Consider the following 22,416-nt stretch of genomic DNA (forward strand, 5'->3'; position numbering starts at 1 on the left):
TGCCCGCTGCCCCTCAGCTGGAGCGGGAGCTGGGCAGGGGAGCCCTGCGCCGAGGGAGGGTAGCGCAGGAGCCGTAACGCGTGTGGCTGCATTCACAGACATGTATATTCCCCCCACCAGCCCTTGTAAAGCTTCCTGCTGCACGCACAAATGCAACAGGTTTGGCTGTGAAGTTTATGTTTCATTTAATGGCGAAAGGCGCTTCCTGGCCTGCTCCTTCGTTCCCGCCGTGCCGTTTGGGGGTAAATTCGGGCGGGATATTTAAATTTGGTTCAAATGTCACACGGATCACTTATAGATGGTTCAAGGTAGAGCCACCACTTACCTCAAATTTAGGCGTATTGTTGCATGTCTATGAATATATTTCTGTATATGACTGTTATACAGATCATGTCCATGCAAGCTACACCAACAGAGGCCCGGCTCAGTGATGCGGTACCCAACACAAAAAATAGAACAAAAAAAGCTGGGAGTAACTTATACCGGAATTCTGGTTCGGAGGAATTACACCCCAGTACTTAGAATATTAAATTCTGTTTGGATAGATTATTTAATCTACCACCCACCATCTCTATACTTTAGTTTTCCCAATCATGTGTGTGAAATTGGTCTTATCCTGATTTCATTTTTACATCCAAGTTTTTGTTTGTATTCCTTGTTAACCCCGAGGAAAGAGAGTTGCTCCAGGAACCTAATAATGAAGGAAAAGATTTTGCATTGTCACATTGTGCTTGTGCATTCTGCTACATTTTATGAAGAAGTCTCTATGATATGTTATCTTTTACTGTTTTACATTGGACTTTAGTATGTCAGAAACAGGAATTAGGTCTACATATTCATCATAACAATACATTTTCCAAAAAGGATGTAGTAAAGGTAATATTTAAAAGGTCCCAATTGTAAGTTTTTGAGGAAAAAAACTCAAAACCAACAATCACTGTAGCTTATCTGTCTTTAGAGAGGCTGACAGGTTTTCAAAGAAATCTTGCAGAATGCACAATGCATTCACCTTGTCTAGTTTAATAGAGGCAGAAAATGATTAGAGTGTGTTTTAATACTTGCTGTACGTGTGACGTAGGAAGCCAAGCCTCAGAACAGTTTAAATGTTGATATACCCAGCTTGAAAAAGCTTGTCAAATAAATCAAACCGTTCTGGGGGCAAACCCATGTTGTTTTTAAACCACAGAGTGGGGCAGTGGGCGTGGTTACTCCCATGGTTGAATGGTGAATGTATAGATTTAAAATACATTTTGCCACACTGGTTTTCAGAGGATTGTTTTGGCCTCGTATTCCAACACCATGAGCCAAAACTCTGGTCAATGTTTTGACAACAGAGCCAGGAAAAACAAAAAAGGCTTACCCTCTGAAAAAGAAATGAAGATGTAGTGAAGGAAAACAGTAGTCTCTCTGCCACTGCCTTACTCAATCCATATGTGGACTTAAACACAGGAAATACCCACCATTCACCGCAATCAAGCCAGGGGCTTGTGCATCAGAAAGTGCCTTGTGGAACTAATTGTAGTTTATTAAGATTGTCATTGACATAGAAAAGCATTTTGAAATTTGAAGTCAGAACATTTAAAGAATACAGAAAAAAAGATAATCTGCTGCATGAGTGTTAATTTTTAAAGGAATATATTTACCACAACACTACAACCCTACAATGTGCATTTATTATGGCATTTTACATTAATTAATTATCATTTTGTGGTGTTTGTGTTATTAAACTCTTTATGCCTACTTTTCATCCACAGTCTTTCTGGTGCAGGGTTCCAGGATAATTTCAGAGTAGAAGAAAATCTAAACTTCATCAATTTAAAAGGATAATAAAGAAAAAGCATGATACCTTTCATACAGGCAAAGTTTTCACAGAAAACAAAGCTACAAATAATAGGTCCTAGAAATTTTTTTTTTTCATTTTATGAATTTAAATGAAAACTTGTCCTTGCCAACAAGTATTTGGCAAACTGTTTATTTTAGGACTTTTATGCCAGATATATTTCCTTGTGAGGTTTTGCTGATGCTTTTCCTGACTGCATTTTTTTTTTTAAATTATTATTTTGCTGTACTGTTGCATTTAGATTTTTAGCATGGTGAGTCACTATTAGACCTGAAAAAACAGTGCTGTGATTGCCAATTAAGTTCAACCTCTGGGTAATTTTCATTGAATTTACATTCCTGTGAACACCTGTGATCTTTGCATGATGATTCTACTTCCCAGTGCTTTACATCAAACCAGGAGACCATTCGTGCCTACAATGGTACAGGCTTTTTAGTGCACTGCTGTACTGTGGATCAAGTCACTTGGCCTTCCACATAGACTGGGAAGTGTTTGAGGGTGTGATGTGTTTTCCACAGTTTTCAATTCATCTAAGAGGGCTGCTGTAGAGCTGTCTAATCAAAATTATCAATTCCTCCACACCAGCCACACAGGTACTGTGGCAGGACTAGGGACAGGCAATTTCAGTGCTTCAAATGCTGTCTCTACCTGAAATAATTTTGGTTTTGTTGCTTGTCTCTGATCATTCTTTTTTCTTCATCCAAATGGGATTTCATCCAAATTTCATAAAAAATTTGTGTTCAAAATCTCCTATGTTTTAAAGAATTTCAAGAACAAACCTGTCCACAGAGAGCAAGAGTTGCAGTTTTCATTTCCACATGTTGCAATCCAACTGACTGAGATTTGGAGTACAGGTACCTTCAGCTCCCAAAGCTGCACATTCAAGCCTTACTTTTGTCTGAAGTGATTTTAACCCACTATGTAAAATATAATGGCAGTGGATGCTCGCTCTCTTTGCCATTTCTTTTCTCTAAAAAGCCCATTTTATCCTGGCTGGTTCACAATCTAGATTGAAATGTGGAATGCCTGAGGTTCACCATTCAAATTTCTTTCTGTTTCTAGTGCTAAAATCCATTGAGAGTACCCCAGATCTTCCTCCAGAGTTGGTCTACAGGTGACCACCTCCTAATCCCAGCTACCAGTTATTTTTCTACCTTAAGCAGCAGCCTTATCCTGATATTTTGCAACTTTCAGATTTTATGAACTATTCTTGCATTTTATGTGGTCTGTTGGGGGAAAAAGTGGGGAGAAAACCTGAAATACATAAAATGGGATGAATTTACAGGCATGAGTCAAGTCTGATTGTAATGTAAACACAACTGATTATTGTGTTGGTAGATATCTACACCAAAGCACATTTGGAGTACAATAGTCCATATGATATACTCAGAAAGTAACTGAATATGTAAGAAATCAAGAACAGACAAGACCATTATTTTCCTATAGTTGTTCATTTTCCATACATATGATTCTTAACTTTTTTCAATGTGAAAGAGTGCATACACAAAAAGCTGATCTGAACAAAACTCTCAGCCCCATCCATGCATCCAGCAACATTCCTGTGGGAACGAGAAGAGAATAAAAGTTTGGCATCTTGAGATCTGGGCTATGGACAGAGGCACTGTCATTAATTTTTAAAAGTGAGAGCAAGGGCCTATGGGCACTAAGATCATATTCTGAGAGTTTGTACTACTGACTTTGGAGTGACAGCAAGTAAAAAACACCCCTGAAGGTCAATGCCATTAGATTTCTAAGTCATCCATATTTTTTCTGATGAAATGAACATTAGACCGGTGTGTATTGGAGGCAGTGAAAGTTAAAAGTTTTGGCTTCTTCGCTTACTTTGCAGCACAGTTTCCTTGGCCATTTGCCCATTATAGGTCTCTGCAAAGCCAATGTTTATACTGGTCCATTTTCTTTTGCTTTTTTCCACCACAGACACCTAAATGTATGAAATGGTGGTATTCTCTAAGGAAACAAGAACAGCAAAACAGTAGAGAGATACTAAATCAGAAGAAAGTAAAGAAATGCAGGAGGTGGTGTGGTAAGAGAAAAGGCAGAGATAAATGTATGGGGGTAAATATCCTTCCTTGGAGTGACACTTGTGAAAGCTACAAATTACAACATACAGAACATCAAAACCTTTGCTAGATGTGTCTGCATCTCATCCAGCACATGCTGATCTGGTGTGTTGCACCTCTGTAACATTCAATCAGAGCCATGGAGGCAGGCATGGAAAAGAGAGCACAGATTTGTAATTAAGAGGCAGTAGCCAAACTGAAACTAGTGTGAAAGTATGAACTCGAGCAAAGGTAATTTTCTCACAAATAGTAATTGATGTTTATTTATGGCAATCAGAACATCAAAAGCAGTCAGGGCTGCCCTGAACCTACTGTGTCTTGGTTTTGGCATTAGCATGTAGGACTTGAATTTCATTCCAAGCCCCACTACTGTCAGTTATTCCCATGCACCAGCCTTTGAGTCTGTTTACTTTAAATAAAGGCTTTTAACTCCCCAAAATGAGTAGTGTGAATACAATTGCATGGACTATTAAAAAGTCCCTTTAGTTTGTAAATACATAGTATCAGTAAGAGTTGTGGAACCTAGAGTATAAATTAGACAAGACTGCTGAAGACAGCAGGGTTTCTCTTATGGGACATTGCAGAGTTCTTAAAATAATAATGTAATCAAGTATTAAGTCCAAATCAGTTAGGCAGTCTTGGGAAACATACTGTTTCAGATAAATTATAGATCTTCAGCTGATGTAAACAGATGTGGTTCTATCGATGTGCTCCTCACACAGCTGTGGGCTTATATCCATAATAATCCACATGCTGGACAGTAGTCTTCTCCCCCACTTTCCAAACAGCTTCCTAGTCTGTTGTGCATCCTTTGGGGAGTTGAAAAATACAGACCTCAAAGTGTATGTACTCTGATTTGAAGAAAATGCAGATGCCATTGTATATGAAAATGTATAACTAGATCAAACCAAAAATAATCCATTTGTATCTGTTACTGTGTGTTTTTAGTGGGGGGAAAAGTATTACTTTACATATTTCATTTGCTAATATTTCAGGATAAATGGCCTGGAAAAATCCAAACATTGTTATTTTTAGCCCTGTTTTCTCTCACTCTCTCTCCCCCACTACCCCTTCATCTCCCCAGAAAAATTCAGGCCAATTTCAACCACATTTGAGAAAGGAGGAGAAATCCCAAACATCATTAAGTTCCAATAACTGCCACGAAAATTTGTGGTTGGATAGAGGAGAAAAAGCATATTTGTTCTTCCAGGTAACTTGGCCCCTGTTCAGCAAAGTCAGCTTTGCTTCTGCCTGGCAATGCCTGGGTGCACGCAAACGCTCGTGGCCACGCATCAGCCAGCTCACCCAGGGCTCTGGGACGGCTTCAGGCTGCTCTCTCTTGCCAAAAGGGATTATCAAGTAGGGACGTGAGAGATGAATAGGGTTTATACAGTAGGAACGTGCAGAGGATATAAGACACAAACAACAGGGGCTCAGGCTCTGTTAACTGCTCACGGAACAGCTTGTTTTTTAAATATACCTGAGGTCGTTATTACATTTTTTCCTAGACATTGAGTCTCATGTTTATAAAGTATAATCCTTGGATAATTTATCACTTTCAATAAATACTAGCATTCAATCTTCATGCTATGGCTCTTTCAATGAAGTAGTTTAATTGAAACAGGACCTATGATATTTCTACACCAACGTGTACAATGTTAGCTTTTTTTTTAACATGCTAAACTTCTTTTAATACTTGACACCACAAAATACTTAAGTCAGCTTCCTATTATTTTGCATATGCATTTTAAGCATTTTCAAATTTACAAGCAATCGAGGTACTCACCATTTTTAATCCAAGTGAAGAGTGTTTAAGAAATGACCCACTCAAAAAAAGTAAAAAGGGGAAAAAGGAGTCCTGGTAGACAGGTTAAGATTTTAACTACCTTTTGCCTACAGCTTTTGATTTCAGCATAAGAAATCTGGAGCTGACTTGGGAGAGTTTGTGGTGGATCTCTAATGCCCTGGGGGCTGGAGTCCTCAGGTCCCCTATACAGGCCAGAGGGAAGTAAAGAAAGAAGTTTGTGCTGGGAGTCCTGAACTTCTGCCTGGAGCAACCTCTCTTGTTTGGCTGACTGTGTGGAAGTTGGAGAGACCTGACCCCCAGCTTAGGCACTACCTTTAAATGCCTTCAGATGGGTGGTGTAGAGAGCCTAAGTGGAAAAGGAGCCTGTTCCAACCCTGCTCTCAGCATGAGATAGCCACAACAATACAAGGAAAGGTTTCTTTCCCGCACAAGACCTAAAGCAATGTAATTTCTCTGTGAGAGAAGGAAATTAAGATCCTCAGCTACATTAACAGCCATGCAACCTGCCATCACATCACCTCCCAGACTGTGCCAGAGGGGCAGAGGTGGCATGGCCACATGCAGAGAGAGCACAGAGGTTCCCTCATGGGCTCTGTCATTTTCTAACTGCTCTTCATTCCCTGTCTTAGGGACTGCCCTTTCATACGCCTTTTTCTGCACCAGCTTTCCTGCAGTGTTTTCATGTTTCTCAAGGGGATTTCTCTTGCTGCTTCTCCATCCCTGATTGTCTGTGGTCACTCACTCCTTTGGACAACTGAGTTGCTCCCAACTCTGATTTCCCCATGCTTCTGGAGCCACTCTACTTTCCTCTTCTCTTTTCACTTACTGCCTTTCCTCTTCCTCTCTTGGTGTCTCAAGGCTTTCTTCTTTCATTGCTTCCTTTCTCATTTCCTAACTCACTCCTTGGAAACTTAATTAATTTTCATTACTTTTTTTTTTTTTACCATCTCTAGCAGGGTGGCTACCAAGTCTAAATTTCTGTTCTTGACAACATCCTTCTTTTTTGTCTCTGGAATTCTCATATTTCACCCCTCGAGTCTATCCAACATGCCATTGCCAACATTTCCTGGCTAGCTTACATTGCAATTTTCTCACTATTTAAGTGAAAGAAAAAAAAAGGCAAACTTTGGGTCTCGTTTCTCAAGAATACAAAGGGATACTTCTATTCTTGGTGGTGTACCAGGTAATAAAGATAAAGCTTACTTTATGCTGAAGTCAGACTAGACTGTATATTTTTATATGTAGCTGCTATTGTGACATTTACAACAAATCATTATCATTCACATGGAATAATCTGTCAAATATACAGGGATTTAAATATTTTACCACTAAAAATTGACTGTGCTTTTCAACAGTTGAATGTTGAAAATTCCATGTAGTTCTTAAAACAACACTTTCCATTCCAATATATATTTTCCAAAGCTGTATTATTGTAAATTACTATAAACGATCATCATTTGTGCGGTAGAAAACGATGGCAAATGGGAATGCTCATTCCTCTAGGCCAGCCTTTGTTTGAACTGGCAGAGGACAATCAGGATCCTTCTGCCATGTGTGTTGTGCAGGAGGATAGAGAAGAGATGGAGGGATCTCTCTCCAGTGGTGATTTAGAGTTATGTGAAGTGCCTTGCAGAGCTGACACTAGGAAGGAACCACTTCTCTGGTTCCTCTCCAGAGAAGAACTGAGCATATTTCCATCAAGTTTTGCAGGCTGTGGTGAGCCATGGGCACGGTGCATAGGCCAGGGATGGGAAAACAGAGAGACACGTAGAGGGGACAAACAGATAGCACGAGTAAAACAGTTGTCATTTTGTTGCTTCTCATAGGAATTGTCTACTGGCTCCAAAATGAAACAGCTGCATTTACTTCTATGGTATGCTGGACACCAAATGACATAATAGAAGCTGTTCCTCTAATATGAAAGAGTGTGAGCTTTTGTGCAAAGATCATACTAATTTTTGCTACAGTGTCGATTCCTGGATGTGTACAGCCAAAGGACAGAGTGAAGAGATGTCACACATCATGCGCTCCTGTGAGGCAGTGAAGATGAGCGAAGCAAAAGAAGACAAACCTACCCACAAATAAAGATGAGTAGAAAACTAGAGCACACACTTCATTGGTGTTAGGATACAGACAGAAGTATATTACTTTTTATTTTGTATTTAATTTTTTGGATGAGCACCAGAAACAATAATTCTTTTGTCTGAATTGAAAGCTCTTATTTTCAGCTGCCAAAAATACAAGATTTTTTTTTTTTTTTAAGATCTCGGAGACCAGGAAACAATAAATGTTTTGTTTCCTCAGATCCAGTGATGGAGAGCTGACATGCCAAAGTCATTCTTCTATTTAGTAAAGATTTCTGCAACATTTGTCTTCCTATTAGGGATGTCAGTAGAACTAAATTAATACTATAATATATACTTCACCCACTTGTTTCAAAGATGAGTTTAAACCATATTTAATATCCTCTGAAAAAACTTGAAAATATGATGGCCTAAATTCTGGCCATGTATACAATGTTTGTACCTAGTCTAACATAATGGAAATCAGTTCTGTAGCTGTTTCATGCAGCCAAGAGACTACCTTTCCTGCATATCCTCCATAATGCAGGACCAAGGACACTCAGAACAGAGGAGGGACAGAGGACTGTGGGTGTGCAGTATGTATACATTGCCACTGCATTTAACTAGAGTGGCTGAACACAATGACTTCATCCATCCTGGCATGCCTGAAGCGTGACCTCAGCTCACTTTGGCTTCAGTTTGTGTTGAAGGTTCTTAGCAGGTGCTGGCAGCTCAGTGGATGTGACACAACATATATAGCTCTCTCTTCATCCAAGAGGCAGGATCAGTTTCATGCTGACCCTGCAAATTACATTTGCACTATGTAGAGTTTGTCCTCTTGTTGTTGTAGCTTGGATGATCTAAGTTTACAACTTAGTCAAGGCTTGCAAGCAGAGCTGGTGTGTTTTACTAGACCTAACTGGGGCAACAAAGCAAAAAAGCAATTCATGAGCTTCAGAAACAAAGGTCTGTCTTGTCCCTTTCTAATGGCAAACAGAAACACTGAAGGGCCTGTGGTACTCTTCCAGAGATGTGCCATTGCCTGCCACCTTATCAGTATACATGTAATTTTTTTTCCCAGTACTCTTTCCATGCATTCTTAGGATATTTTCCTGTGATGGACATTCACAACAACACAGGGCAGTGATTTGAAACAGAGTTTTTTTATTTGTGCAGTCACACACACAGATGTCTGTTGCAATGGTAAGTGACAGGTTTGAAGGAAAGTATCCGCATGCAGCAAATGACCCTGTGTGGAAGTGTCAGGGCTTCCTCCATGCATCCACTACGACACTGTGCTTCAGCTGAAGCCTTGACTCTCAGCAAACCACCCCGTTCGGTGAGCAGTGCTTCTGTTTGTGCCAGGAGATCTTAATCTGCTCTGAAATCCACTGCTGTGTTTTCATTCACATAAACGTCCTTCCATATGGCAAAATTAGTGCTGGTCACAGAAGTTATGCGTACAGTAGCAGGTAGTACAGGCTGGTAGGAGCAGATCAGTGGAGCAAATCTGTTGATCCCGAGGACCAGGCATGTGTCAGAGGGGGTTTGCTTTGGTTTAGCTTGTGACTGGGTCTGGGACCTGTTAGCTACCTGTGAGTGAATTAGGTGCAGTCCTGGCGCACATCTGGCTTAGTTTCATCCAAAACATGTTTATGGAATGTGCTCCTAGACCACTCTGTGCTGTGAACCAAAGCACAGTGAATGGGAACAAACAGGAGGTTTGTTCAAAAATACACTTCTGTTCTGACCTATAGCACTGCTGCAGATTCCTCTGGCGTGCACTGTGCTATAGCATGGTGCAGCAGCATTTCTTCAGTTTAGCATTGTATTTTCTTTTCTCAAGGAATCACATACTCCTCCAGGTGACTTGGTATGTAGATAGACACTTCTGCTTCTGACATTAAAATAACAGACAGAAGCTGTGTGTAGAAGTAATCTTCTAATGCATATATTCTAACAGCACCAGGCAAATTTTATCTCTGGGGCTGGGTTACCAAGCCATAGGCTATCTATGACTGTGTATGCAGAAACTTAACTAACCCAGAAGGTACTTTTTAGGAGAAGTCCTAGTCAGACATAATATTTTTACTACCTATACAAAAGGAAATAGTCTATTTTTAGTGTCTGGTGATGTATCCATAAGCTTTTAATAACAAATGGGTGTGGTGCATTTGCTAAAACAAAACAAAACAAAAACCCCAAACCAACAAAAAACCAAACCAATTTAAAAAACCCAATACCCCCATTCCCTGAAAAAAAAAAAAAATCAAGGAACCTTTTAAAAGCCTACACTAAAAAGTTCAAGATGAGGGAGGGGTATGAAAAATAAGGCTGACCATGCTTACCCTAATGAGAGATGTTTTAATTTTTTAGTGGAAGCACGTGCTTTAAAAGGCTAAAATGTTGAATCATCTCAACTTTACTAGAATGTTTTAAGCACCAGCCTAAATAAAAAATACAGAAAGTACTGGAAGCAATTGTTTTAATAAATGCAAAGAAAGAACTAAGTGCCAAGAAACACATTAAAAATTGTTTTTTGTCTGTACTGCTACAGTTTAGTATGGCTGTCACTCTGGCTTGGCTGAGGGCTTTCCTCTGAAATCATCCTACTGATTGTGGACAGAAGATGCTGTTACTTTCCAGCATGTGACTTTATTCAGACACTTTTGTGAAAATAGTGCAAAACTTAACAATGGGAAATTACATTAGAAAGTTGGGGTTTTTAGGGCTTTTTCTATGGACAATGTATAGACACCATGAGCCCAAAGAAGAAATTTTGCAAAGATTGTGATGATTTTGCACTTACTTCAAAAAAATTCTGAAGGCCTTCATTGTACTCCTCAGTTTTAGCTGTGCACTGACTAGGCTGAATTGCAGGACTTGGCTATAAGCACAGCTTGAGCTATGGGAAAGTTTGGAGCAGACAGAAAAAAAGTACAATGTGTGGCTGAACACATTGTAAAATAAGTAATGTAAACTATGAACAAGGAAGAAGAAAACAGAAAGTGGATTTCCAATATCTTCATAAACTATAAAATATGTCCTACAAGTAAAATAAAATCCTCTGTCTTTGCCAAACATTACTCCATCACAATGTTTCATTGCACCATATCCATTTGCATGAGCCAGTAATTCCCATTTGTAGCTGTCCACTGGTCTAGACAGACAAATCTTTGGACATCTATTCTTTTGGTGGATTTATCAGATTTCCAGACCCATTTTCCCCATCTTAACAATTTCTGTTCCTTCCTCACTCTTATGCTGGCTGCCGCGGATTGCTGAGGTATGCCCACATAACTAGTCCTGTGGCACTGGGGTGAGCAGTTTGCTTACTTGCCTTCTCTTTCTTTTAGTCCTGTTTGAAGTGACCCCCCACCTTGTACTTAGTATGATATGGAAACTGGCTGCCTCTGCAGTAAATTTAGATCCTATGTGGTACACACAGTACGCTACTGCCAAGGAGCACAGAAAAATAACTTCCTCAGACTCCCGTGCTCCAGCTCCTTTAAAACAACACACATTCTTTGTGCAGCATGGGCATTGTGTATCCAGCAAGCTTAATACTGCACACTATGAAAGACTTTGTTGACATAAGATTGCTAAAGAAGGCTTTAATAAAGCAGTTTTCTAACACGGGAGTTTTTGTTTATTTTCAGAGTTCAAGAACACAGTGCTTTGGTAGTTCTGCAGTTCCGGATGTGTAAGGTATTTAAAAATCAATTCCAGAAACCAAAGCTGTTCTATCCAAGGTACATCAAGGGCTAGATTCCAGCCACACATTCAGTATAAATAATGTAAAACCATCAGTCACATTTTATAGTAAGCAAAGTAAAATTGAAGAAGTAAAGACAAGCTAATAAAATAATTAATATTAGTGGAAAATAACTGGTATAAAGTAACAAATACGTTTCTGTAGACATACCACTTAACTCTAAAAAAATATATACATACATATATGATGGCTACAAATGAGCTTGTGATTTTCTTCCAAAAGTATCTGAGCAGGAAGTAAAACATTTTCCCAGTGGATGAAATAACATTCATTTTTGCCAATCTAAGCAAGGCAGATTTAAATTTTATGTGTGTCCAACTGCTTGTTCCCCCTCAGCTAATAACCTGCCTGCTGGAAGCATTTCAAATGAAAAGGAGTTCACAGTTCCTAAGCCCAGCTCTGAATATATCTGCCATGCATGTAAACAAGTAAACCATTATGTTTCTTGTTGAGATAAAGAATACCATGATAAGTGGGGACTTTTACCCAACAAAGGGCTTCCTATTGCGAGTGTGGATAATCTTCCAGAAAACCCTGTGTTTTGGCAAATCACACCAGATTAATCTATTAGGCATCTCCTTTCATCATCAAATTTCCGCTGCCTATCACAGTGGCTGCCTTATCAAGCACCCTTTACTCAATAGCAGGCCCATTCCTAGGATTTCAGGTGCTGGCCTTCCAAGCTCAGAAAACAGGTGTCCCCACTGTTTTCAGGCAGGAAAGGTCCCTGCACAGAAGCCTGGGAAAGGGCAGGGGTATCAGCTGCTGTTCTACCTGAAGGAACAGGTAACAGGAAACTGTTGATTCAATGGGCTGAAGTTAATTGGCAAGCATTAGTCAGCACTGAGTGTTTTTTGTGAATTAAAAACTCTCATAAGAATTCTTTCTGACAAAAGTTTTGGAAAGGGGGAAGATATGTGCCCAGAGATGCCCTCCCAGAAGTTGCCAGTTCTTGTAACTCTATTTTAAGTGCTGCATTCTCTCCGTGTATTACAGAAAATAAGAGCTAGGAGCAGAGGGCAGTGTCAAGCTTTACCTGGTTATGTGTAGTGCCTGAGCTGTTAGGCAAATTACCTATATTCAGGAGGAAATGGATTTCAAATCTCAGAGAAAGGCTAATATTCCAAACCAATTAATATGATGGATGAGGTCTTTGGTTTTTGAGCTCACTCTCAGTGCCTTCCCTGGTCAGGCCTTTTTTTTCTTCAAGTTTATGAAACTGGGCATATAGTTTCTGACCAGACTCTTCGTCTGTGAAACAGGGCCATCCACTTGGTCACTCAGCAATGATGCAATATGGAGCACATTCAGAGTCGGGAGTATGAGGAAAGACATTTTAAGCTTGACAGAGGAATGTGTTTTACAGAAGCAAGTAAATCCTTGCTCATCTTATTTAACTTTCAGTGCTTATCTTTTCTTTTCAAGACAGCATCAGGCAGCTCCTGTCCTGGTGGGTGTCTCAGTATCTGCCTGCCTTCTCAAGCAGAAAGACCTTCTTTCTGTGCTCCAAACCCCGCTCCTGAAAATTGGCTTGTACAGACTTTGCTGTAATGAAATCAAGGCAGGCAGGAAGGCTGGTGTAGTGACAGCAGGAAGAACCCATCTGCTCTCAGCTCCTTGCTTCGACAGCAGGGCTGCTCAGAGCATCGGGATGAGCTCCCAGCTCTGCTTGGTGGGTAGGAAGGAGTTGATAAGTGCATGCCTGCCCTTCCGGGACGCCACAGCACAGGCTTTGTTTCATCTACAGATGATTAAATGGTCTATGGAGCAATTACAAACCAAAGGAAGGAATAGCCAGCTCTCTCCAGGTTTCCTCAATCAGCACGATTGAATTTCTCAAAGGAAGGCAGCAGTAGCAACAGCAGGCTCAATGACTTTTCCTGAAAAATGTTGTCCAGTTTAGGATTGAGCTTTCATTTAACTACTTGCTGTTTCATTTTATTAAGTGCAAATTGTGGCTTAATAGATTTACAGTTGCCATAAACTTTGGCATCATGAAAGCTGTTGGACTGGCCAGTTGCACAGTGCATTTCTCAGGTGATGCTAGAAAGGGTGAACAGGGCAAGCCAGGCACCAAGAAAGTTTGCAGAGTATTTTAAGGGGTCTGTGCACAGTGTTCTGAGAGGCAGACAGAGATGAATCACAAGCAGTTGCTTTCCTTTTTTTCCTCTCTTTTCTAGGAATTAGAGTGAAGGTGGAAGATTTCAGAAGTTTATCTGCAAATGAAAAAGGCTCATTTTGCCTTTTCAGACATAAACTTTGTAAATTAACTGCTAGACAGTGGTTATCCAAGTCCAAAACACGGGTTGTTTTTTTCTGTTTTTTCCTGTGTGCCCATTACACTGTAGCTCTGTTCTGCACTCATTACACTATGTTTCATTCTAGATACATACCAGCAAAAAATGTAGACATACTGGAGCGAGTTCAGAGAGAAACATCAAGGCTGATTAAAAGGCAGGAGGTACCAACTCCTGTGAGAAGATTAAAACAATTAAATACAAATGGTTTGGTTAAGCAGTGATGGGACAGTGGGCATGAGAGATACCTGCAGTCATTTTCCCTAGGACAAGGATGACATACTGTGCAATCTTTACCTCCAGGTTAGATGCCTGATTTACCATGGGGGAGAGGGCAAGCTGCTTACCTTCCTCAAACTAAGTGAGAAGGGCTAAAGAGAGGAAGAGGAGTTTTCATTTTGTGGAGGGGAAATTTTTGTCACTTCTAAATAAAGTCTTCTGCGGGAGGCTATTAATTTCACAAACCAGCAACTTTCCCCACCAACCATAGTTTTTTGGCAAATATCTGAGTCCCTCTGTGGGCTGCTAAAAAGTTGGTTCATTTACTCCATGCAGCACACATAGGGATCTCTGTTACCTCCCCATCCAGATATGTACAAAAGAGCTTAGAGGTCTTCAGGGAAGTTTGATACTAGAATAAAACAAGACTGCACAGCTTTGTTGCATGCCCTGAACAAAGAACTCTCCCATGTAGGGGTATCAATGTAAGGGAAAAAAAGGTCTGGTGTCCTATGCAGGACATTTTCCCCCAGCGCATCCACACAGGGGTATTTCACATCCTTGGCTAATAATAGAAAATATCTTCATATGCAAAGATGTGAAGCAGTAGAAAGAAAAGCTGTAAGTTCACGGGGGGGAAACCTATTTTTGCTGTTACTGCACTCTGAAAAGGGTTCACTTTATGGGTCAAATATTCTGCAAAACACTGAAATGTATGTGTGAACTTTGCTGAGTGACAACCACTGTACCAGCGGGCAGTATATCAGAGGACCTAATAGTTGTGTAAATAGTGTCTTGGTGTAATGATCCCGTGTGAAACAAGGCAATTTATTTCAAAACAAATTTAGCAGACAAATAATATCCTGGTGACAATACTGGGGCAGTTAAATTATCCACAGAGTATTCATACTGTTTTATGATGACTTGTAAACAGGCATGGACCTGCCAACAGGAACTGAGGAGATTTCTGCCCTTCTGCTCTGCCAGCACAGCTCAGGAGCCCACAGCTTACAAGGCCAGTGTACCCTTACATCCCATTCCCACTCCTCACCTGTCAACAGCCCTGCTACATCCCATACTGTGGTGCGTTCATCATGTCAGAAGGACTGGAAGAGAATTATAATGTGTTGAGGTACATTCAGAGATGCTGAAATCACTACCAACTCAAACCACCTCACAGAAACAAATAAAGGATGTTTATTTTCTAGACCTTCTTGTAGTCAAGCTGTTAAATTGTGCTTCAAGGGAACAAAAAAATTTAATCTAAGGCAGTTTGTAGTTGACTTTGTAATACTGTTAGTCTGCGAGGTGCAACCTATTCCTTCTAAACAAATATGAATTATGTGCTTCACTTGCCTTTGTGTGAAAACACATCTTAATAGACACAAACAACAAGACTTTCTTTTCTCCCCACAGTTACTTCACATGTAAATTCAATTAATTTATTTCTGTAAACTGGATCTTACTGTATGAATAGAAGATAAAGGTTTTAAGGCTTTTGGTTCACTCTGCTAATTACAGTGTAAAACACTTTACATATTTGTTGCCAAAGACCATTTTGAAATCACTTATTATCTAGGAAAGTTGCCTAAATCTTCCTCACTCGGTTAGCAAATATCATATGTACAGATAGCCAGAGGACTTAATGGTCACCCCGCTCATAGACAGCTGCCAGCACGCTGAGGCCAGCGAGGCCATTTGTAATTCTCATTAACAGTTCTACCATTTTTGGTTGTATGAAAAGTGATAACACACTGATCTAACAGTCATTAAGAACTTTTTCTTACTCCTTTAGGATTAATTTGCACTGACCCAGAATTCTCTATTTGCTTAACACAAGCAGTGGGCCACTTTGATGTTATCTGCTTCTATAAACAATAGCGTACAGTTCTCTCCTGGGCTAAAACAGCTCTTACTCTACTGAGAATTAGCTATATTAATCATTCTGAAGTCCAAGAGTGCATGATCATAAATTGTGTGCAGGGACCTCACTTAGCAACTCCCAAGACTCTCATTTATCAACATTTTTTTCCCTTCCTGGATATTTAGTATGTAGGGAGTAATTTATTTCTGAGCCGGTGCCTTGTGATGTCTCTCATGTTGAAGTAAAGTTGGAAAACTTTCCGCAACAAATATAATTTTTCTTACTTCCTTAGTGTAAAAACAAAAAATTATGGACCACAGCTACAGAATGATTCCCTCAAGTGGTCAGAACAGAAAGCACAGGCCAAGCTTCCAGTCACAGAGCTTGAAATTCAGTGAACCAGACACCAGTAACTAAAAATGAGGCAAATTGCACACAAAAAAGGCCTTTTCCTAGTTATAAAATTAGAGTTTTAAAAGTATGGGGCATCTTTGAAGCTGATACATGCCTAACTTTTCTTACCTTTCTCAAACTAAGTTGCCAGAACATTATTAAGTTATAATTAAAGCAAGATGAAAACTTCAGGGAACATTAATTTAGTTTATATTTTCCCAGAAAAGGTCTGGCTACCAGTGAGTAATGTTTTTGTCTTTACCATTTATTGGTCTTCTTCCCACCATCAAAACACAATACAAATCTTCAAAAAAAAATGCTGTTCGATATCAGGTCAGAGTTGATGTAATACAATGTATTTCATACCTCTAATGCAGCTAGCAAGAGACTTTTATTTAAACTCTCCCCCAGCTTTCAAAATCCCCTTGTAAAAGGATACAAAGTCAGAGCATACAAAAATCAAGAATAGAGGGAGCAAAATTCACATTTTGAGTGAAAGAATGACAACCTTGGGCCTTATAAAGCAGGCTTTTATCCACATGGCTCAATTTCTTCAGCTTTTGGGATTATTCATTACCTAAACCACAAGGGGAAACAAAAGCCCCAATTCTGCTTTCCTTGAAAGTAGCATATGTGAAGTATCTTCATTGACTTACTGGGGAAAGTCCAGAGTTGAGTTAATTTTTGATGAGAAAAGAATTTTGGCCCAACTCAGACAGAATCAAACTCATGAGCACAGAAACCTTTCTAACATTTTTCCTAGCTTCATCCTGAGCTTAACTTAGATTTCAAAGCTCTCACTGTTTTATTGTAAACATGTGGTTTTAAAAGTACTGCACTGATCCAAAGTTATCAGCATGTGAGTTTATTTTATATTAAGTGCTTCAAAAAATATATGAACATAAAATGCCAACAGAAACAACAAAAATATAAATAAATCACCACATTCAGCAGAAGTGCTTGAATTCAGAATGCAATAAAGACAGTCAAGGTTTAAAAAGTTTATGCCAGAGTGTTAGCTGGAGGAATCAGTAATTTGTTTTTTTTTCCTGCAGACAGTTTTGCTGCTGCAGCCAAAAGATCCTCAAAGGTTGTCAAAAAAAAAAAAAAGGAGAAAAAAAAAAGACAGTGGAAAAATGTCTATTTCCCCTCAAGAAATTCTGGCTTCTGCAATTTGGCATTTTTTTCAGCTTTTGAGAACATTTGTTTTAGTGAAGGCCAAGAACTGCTGTTATATTAACAGAGTCTTCCTCTTTTCCCATAAATAAGTATTCAGGAGCTGTGATCTATCCTCACCTAGAGCTGTGCTGTCTCACTGATATTCATAAAATCATGAGAGCAATTCTTGTGAAAACTGCTCATACTTCGGAGGCTGCCCTAATTCTTCCTGGATTTCTAATTACAGAAGAGTTTGCTACCAGAGTCAGAGGGCAAAATTCAGCCAGCAGTAATGTGAAGCTCCGTGACTGTTTTTTTAACCTAGTAAAACTATCAGTAACTACCTGTGGAAGAACTTTTCTTTAGGACTATGGGCACATGTTGCTTGTGTACAGCAGCTAATGCCTTTTGAGATGATATAGGTGTGCCTAAGCCAGGCCTATCTCAGTGTTATAAAACTCATAGAATCAGAGAATATGCTGAATTGGAAGGGTCCCATCAGGATCACTGAGCCCAACTCAGGTGGGTGGCCCTACACAGGACACCCCAAGGGTCACACGATGTTCCTGAGAGCATTTTCCAAACTCTTCTTGAACTCTGTCAGGCCTGGTGCTGTGACCATTTCCCTGGGGAGCCTCTTCCAGTGCCCTTGCTCTTCTTGCTTTTCTTGAAAATTGGGATGTTTGCCAGATTCCAGTCAGCTGGGACCTCTCTGGAATCCCAAGATAGCTCAAAAATCATCAAGAGAGACTTTAGAATGACATCAGCCAGCTCTTTGAGGATTCTTGGGTGAACCCCATCAGGCCCCACAGATTTGTAGGGATCCAGCTGAAGCAGCAGATCTCACACAGTTTCAGGGTTGGCTGGGAGTTGATAGTTCTCACAGTCATGGTCATCCAGTTCAGGGCACTGAGACCCTTTTGGTCTGTCATTCTTCTTGAAGTCAGAAGAAAATAATGTATTAAACACCTCTGTGTTGTTTCTGTCCCTGTTTGTGAGAAGACTGTCCCCATGTTGTCATGGGCAGATGCTGTTTCTACATTGCCTTTTGCCATTAGTATATTTGAAAAAACTCTTTTTATTGTCCCCCACATTTCTGGCCAGCTTCAACTCCAGCTGACCTTTGGCCACATGAATTTTCTCCCTGCAGTGGTGAGCACCATCTCTGTGTTCTTCCCATGTCACTTGACTTTGCTTCCTACTGGGCATACACCTTCCTTTTTCACCTTATTTCCAAGGGAAGATTCCTCTTTAACCAAGCAGGCCTTCTGCCTCACGTGCTTGACTTCTCAGTTTGGGAATTGCCTGCTCCTGTGTCCTTAGGAGGTGATGTTTAGAAAGTGACCAGCACTGATGGGCCCTGGAACCTGCAAAAACATTTTTACAGGGGACTTACTAATTCCCTGAGCAGCGTGAAGCCTGCTGTCCTTATGTCCAGAGTTGAATTTTGTTGGCACTTTGGGCATTGTTGTTCACTAGTTTGGCCGATATGTCATTTTACAGGAATAAGGACATTTTAACCCTGCCTCAGGAAACACAGCACCTCACTCTACAGAGTACTGCAGACGTGCTTACAATGCAGTTAATCTCTAGAAAATCAGCCCATTTTATTTAAAATTCTGTGGATGGATGCTTGACACAATCCTCAAGAGTTATTTTTGCATGACCCATACACTGACAACTATACCCCTGGCTGAAACAAAAGCAAATAGGGGCTTTCAATTGCTTTCATTTCAATGGATGGTCAGCAGGCTTTTGACTGCTTGTTCTGTGCTCCTTTATATAATGCTGCTGCAGCAAGATTTGATCTGGGCTTATGCCTTGAGCATTATCTACTGGATCCTGTGTCTGTAGCCTGAGACAATGAAACTCTCTGCCTAATTTAAAATCCATTTTAAGAACTAACAGCACTTCCACTGCCCTTGTCACTCATGCTTCCATTGGCATATATATCTGAAGAACTGCATAATTTAAATAAAACTATTATTTTATTGAGGTCTTGCTATTGTTGTTATTACCTCTCCTGAGACTTAATTTCTGATATCAATGTTGTGCTTCCCAATAGCTGTCACAGTATATTCATTTGTATTTATAGAAAATTTATCTTTTGTTCTAAAATCCTGTTTCCAAAATTTGCAGTGCTGAAATATGTGTTTACATATGAAAGTCCGAAGTCCTCATTAGAGTCTCATCTACATGTGAAGGTATAAACACAAAATTGTGTTTGCTGGTGACACTACAAATAACAAACAAGAAGTTTCAAAGTTCATTTTAGTCCTTTGCTTTCATGGCTATTTTTGTGGCTCACCTGCATCAATAATTTCATGACACTATGGGAGAGGCCATGTAGACCCAAGGCTCCATCACTGAGAACTCTCCTACTCCCTAGACCTCTCTATGAGTGCAGCTGTGCAAACAGGTAATAGGTGACATGTCTATAGATGCCTACAGAAGTCTTTTTTTGTGTTCATTATCTCACAACAAAAGGAATTTGCCACCCCCATTCAGCTCACCAGAAGGCTATCTCAGTTGTGGAATTCTTCTAAAGAAATACCAGCTGTCTGTTTAGAATCTAAAATACAGGTAGTTGAAATTATGCCTCCCTGTGACATCACACATCCCAGATTCTCTGCAGAGATTTAAAAATGGGGTCACCTGGTATCTGCCCTTTGCACATGTAGTCTTTCCAGTCGGTGTTCCCTCATGTTCTGGATCCCTGCTGGAGGCACAAGCACGTCTCTAAGAAGGATTTCCTTCAAAAGCTTAAGAAGGGGCAGAGAGGAGAACAGCTGCATTCAATTACCAAAAGCATGTGTCTGCTAGTCAGGAAGAAAGGGTGACTGCTGCTGCTCAGAACAGCTCACTGTGCTTTGGAAGCAAACTGGCAGATCAAAAATTTACAGTCTTCTATTTTGGTGACAACACTAGTTTGGAAAAGCAAGGCAGCAACTTTCCTTGAAGAAGTGTGGCTTCTGAAGGGCTTACACATTGTGGTGGTCCCTTTAAAACAAACAATTAGAATCTTCCAAAAGTCAATTTCTCCTCATAAATTGTTTCTGCTGTAGTTTGGGGCTTGGGGGTAGGGAGCAAGCAGTCTTTGATCAGGATTTCCCTTGAACCTATAAAAGTGAATAGACAAAACTTGATGGTCTGTGTGGATAATTTGCTCCCCAAACGTCCTCTCCCAATGGTTCTCTTCTGGTACTTTGCTCCCTGGAACTTTGGTTTCTTTCAAAGTAGAATATGAAAGTGATAGATGAGTACTTGAGGAAGAGATCACTTGGTGGGAGGATACAGCCTGATTTTAGCAGCAGAGACAATGTCAAGAGCTCCTCCTACAATGCAGTTGTATGTAGAACAGCAGGAAATGAGGAATCTGCTCCCTGTCAGCAGGTACTCTACAGACCCAAAGTGAAAACTCAGATGAAACCATTTGGACAGATACTCTATTCCTCAAACACTGGCTTTGCTTTTGACATGGTGTATCAGGCTCTTCAAGGGGGTGGAAGGGAGAGGATGAATCTGGGAGGGCTTCAAGAGCAAAACACAAATACAATGCTCATGTAAAAAAAAAAAATCCAAAATAATAGGCATCTTTTTTTACCTCATATTTTTTGTTTTGTCAGAGTCTTTTTTCAAAAATATCTGTTGAGTCTTTAAAACACTGAATTGCAGAAGACCACCATACTGAATTAAATACACTGAATTAAATAGAGTTCTGAGAGTGAACAGGAAAAAAATATACAGATTATGGGCTTTTGGATTGGAAAGCAGCCAACATTGTTCCTGGGATTTAGGTGATCTTGGATATAAGAGCATTTAATATTTGACTTGTGAATAGTCTCCAGTTAATTTACTGTAGGATTTAAAAAAAAGAAAGAAAGAAAAAAGGAAAAGAAAAGAAAACAAAAGAAGTCCAGATACAAAGTTCAAGGATTTTAAAAGTAAGTAGAGGAAGGAGAAGGTTATACTACGCTTAATCCTACAATTTCCTTACTGCTAATGAGGTATAGGAGGATATGCAGTTGTTCTAGCTTCTGAACTGTGGAAGGCAAATAGGAATACAGGTACTGTTACTGAAGCAAAATCTGGTAATTCTACCCTCAGAATGCTCCTTGTGAAGCACGTTCTGACTAGGAGTTCGATAAACTCCTCTTTTCAAGAAGGCATGAGGGTCTTGAAATTACTCAATATGTAAAGAGTCACAAAATTTTCTGCTGAATCTGCAGTCACTTCAGCTTTGGACGTTTTGCATCATTATTTATAGATAATATGTCCATTAGTATTAGAGCATTAGGCAGCACAAACAGGAATTTCTGGAGCTGGTCAGGGCTCTGGCACTAGTGAGAAGACACATGCTTTAGTTTTGCAACCCTTTCTGATAGGCTGAAAGGGACTGTTTGGAGGCAGAGGTTGGTGGTGATGTAGAAGAGGATTAGGAGACAAGATGGGAACACAACGGCCAGCAGCAGCAGCAAGGACAGCTGGGGCTGTGCAGCTGCATAGGCAGATGGATTATTGGACACAGAGGACGAGATTGCTTTGGTAGACCTCTGCAAAAGAGTCAGTGTTGCTCTTCAGTATCTGAAGTCTGAGACAACATGAAGAAATGGATTATGACCAAAGGAGTTAAGCAGATCCTTAAAATGAAGAAAACTACTATCTTGCTGTTCCTTTGCTGTAGGGGAGGAGAAAATTCCTCTCAGTCCTTTGGTAAAAAAGAGACAGACGAGACAGAAGGTGGAAGGTGTTACCTCTTTGACCCTGAATGTGATGCTCATGACAGAAGATGAATAAACTTCTTGTTACTTTTGTGCCTTCTGCCTGTATTCAGCTTTCCTTGAGTGCCATGCTTGGCTTCCCTGTCAGTTCCCATGGCACTGGTACTTGTGGGTCACACTCTTGTGTCTCATGAAGAA

Source organism: Aphelocoma coerulescens, chromosome 2 (assembly GCF_041296385.1).
Source record: "Aphelocoma coerulescens isolate FSJ_1873_10779 chromosome 2, UR_Acoe_1.0, whole genome shotgun sequence".
Taxonomy (NCBI): domain Eukaryota; kingdom Metazoa; phylum Chordata; class Aves; order Passeriformes; family Corvidae; genus Aphelocoma; species Aphelocoma coerulescens.